Here is a 2464-nt window from a genome sequence, read left to right as displayed (position 1 = left end):
GGGCTCCCGCGTTCAGGGCCACATCGCCGGTCACCTCAGGCCCGGCTGCACCAAGAACCTCCGCGACGCCGCGCTGTTCTCCAACCGGCGGGCCTAGGCCGCCTGGGCGGGGAAGTGGGGGCGCGGTGACTCCGGCCCGCTCCCGTAAGCGATCCGCGTGCGCGGAAACCGTCCCGGGCAAACAAATCCAGGCGGGCTGCTTTCCTTTGCACTTCTCCCGGCCCGCCTCCTCTCCGGGTTTTCCCCGCGGCGCCGGCGGCTGGTGAGGTGCAGGTGGCACAGCGTCCCCGACTAACCCCACACAAACAAACCTGGTGATGTTCGGAGCCGACCCCCGCGGGTCCGAGCAGCGCCTTCGGCCGGCCGTTCGCGGACCCCCGGAAGGCGAAGGGGAGCGAGGTCCCAGTAGCGGTGAAGGCTCCGCGCCCGGCGCTCCGCAGCCTCAACCCCGGCTGAGGAGCGCGGGATCACGGCAAGGCGGGGAAAGTGCGGAGGGCGCGCCGGGAAGCTGCTCGGCACGCCCCGTGCGAGCGGCGCTCAGTGTTCTACGCGGTTGCACAAACCCTCCAGGCCCGACCGGGCTACTCCGCGGAGAGCAGTCCCGCAATTGCCCGCTGCTCCTCGAGGCCGGGGCGCATCCAAGCACCGCGCCCCGTGAGCCCTCGCCACGCACAACCGGCCCGGCTGCTTCGGACCCTTCTTCTGAGCCCCTTCCTCGGTCCTCTTTCTTCCCTTCCCTTCGTCTGCCTCTACGTAAAGGGCGCTCCAGCCCGCTGCAAAGTTCTCTCACGACCCGGGGTACGACATCCACGAGATGGTGGCGAGAACAAGAGTGCTGTTCTCGGCCTCTCTCCACGGCCAGCAAACTCCGCGGGCGAGTCCGGAGTAGACGCGGTAGCGGCGGCCGGCGGAGGTCCGGGTGGGTGGCACGGGTCCCGCCCGGCCGTGAAGGGGTGGGGTGGTGCAGTCGGCTACCTCGAGGACGAGGGGCACAGGGAAGCCGCTGACGCTGCTGCTGCTCCTGCAGCCGCCGCTCTTGCCTCTGCTGCCGCCGCCCGCGCCTCTCGCGCCGGTTACATTAACACGCGGTTTCACACTCCGGAGCTAACCAGCGCGGGCCCCGCCCAGCCCCGCGCGGGCGGGCGGGGGGCGCGAGCAAGGAGCCGGCGGGCGACGTGGGCCGGGGCGGTTGGGAGGAGGAGCAGGAGGCCAGCGTTAGCCAATCGAGTGCGCCGCGCCCAACGTGGGGTGCTGACGCGACACTGCCCCGGAGCCTATGGTGGCGCAGCACTGGACGCACCGTCCCCCTCCCAGGCCCCCTCTTCTCCCACCCCACTTGCTTCCATCTCCGCTGTCTCTCCCGTCTCTCCTCCCACCCCTCCCACCCCTCCTCATCCAGCCGCGTCCTCCCGGGCTCCGTGAGGAACTGTTCCTGGAGAAGCCGCGGGACGCCGAAGCCAGCCAATGGGAAGCGGCGAGACGCGGAGATTGGCAATGTGGATGGGAAGGTCGGTGGGAAGGAGAGCGGCGGGGCCGGGCTGTCAATCAAAGTAACGTGGGCTAGCGAGGGAGCGCGCGGGAGCGCGCGAGCAGGAGGGACCCGCAAGCGTGCAGCGGTGGAAGCTGGGGGCTCGAGTTTGCAAAAATCTTGCCACTTGTTCACTTATCCTTTTGATGAAAATCTTGAGATCTCAGTGAAAGTAACTGAAAGACTAACCGCATAGTTTCTTATGGGAGGAGAGGCTTTTTGGTAGTTGGAGTCAAACGCATCTTTTGGTGCTGGCCCCTTGTTTGATGCCACCCTTTTAAAAGTGAGGTCACATTCAAAAATTTCTCTGAGGTTTGTTTTTCTCTGGCTGCCTGTTCACGGATGCTCGAAGAGTGGACTGTGCACTTGGTGGACATTGCATAAGTGGGCAAAGCATTAGCTGGCGTATGTACACCACTTCATAAGACTAGTCATTTAATGCCTACGCCCCCTTTGCACTCAAGGTGGTAGGATTTGTTTTTTATTGGATTTCAAACCACTTTGCAAAAAGGTCGGCCTGCCTTCATTTGGCGGGAAGTATACCCAAAGTGCCAGAGTAAGGCACGCGTGTCCTAGACGCAGATGCGATGCTTTGCCCTGCGGCTGGATATCTATCTAGGGTCCTTGCCTTAAAAGTCCCGACTTCGCTATGTTGAGGGCTAGTGGGCTGCTGAGAGTTTTAGAGGCCTCTCAGCAACATGACCGCGAGTCTGTAATTCCTGGAAACAGGACAACAATGGGATAAAACAGCATTGAGACCTGAAAAACCTATCCTACCCACCCTACACCCATAGTTTGGGTGATATCCCAGGGCTGAGCTGTGTAAAGCTCTAAATGGGAAGCGTTGAGTGAATGACGTGGCTTAAATTATTATGAGGTGGAACTTGACTTAAAAGATTTTGAGATTTTCAATAAACAGGGCATACTGTATATACA

At 61.9% G+C, this 2464-nt stretch overlaps 1 protein-coding gene across 2 annotated transcripts in view; it reads right to left on the bottom strand.

Annotated features, from left to right (window-relative positions):
- TLE1 (transducin like enhancer of split 1) overlaps positions 1-451 on the bottom strand; it is an 82463-nt gene extending 82012 nt beyond the window's left edge. Inside the window, exon 1 of one of the 2 annotated variants that reach the window (XM_006913631.3) lies at positions 312-451. The gene's annotated coding sequence lies outside the window, so the exon portion shown is untranslated. The remainder of the gene's footprint in view (positions 1-311) is intronic. The other variant, XM_006913636.3, reaches the window with a different exon arrangement.
- Positions 452-2464: the final 2013 nt, after the last annotated feature.

Source organism: Pteropus alecto, unplaced genomic scaffold (assembly GCF_000325575.1).
Source record: "Pteropus alecto unplaced genomic scaffold, ASM32557v1 scaffold565, whole genome shotgun sequence".
Lineage (NCBI taxonomy): Eukaryota > Metazoa > Chordata > Mammalia > Chiroptera > Pteropodidae > Pteropus > Pteropus alecto.
Note: the sequence above shows the minus strand (reverse complement) of the source record. Positions and strands in the feature narration are given on the sequence as shown.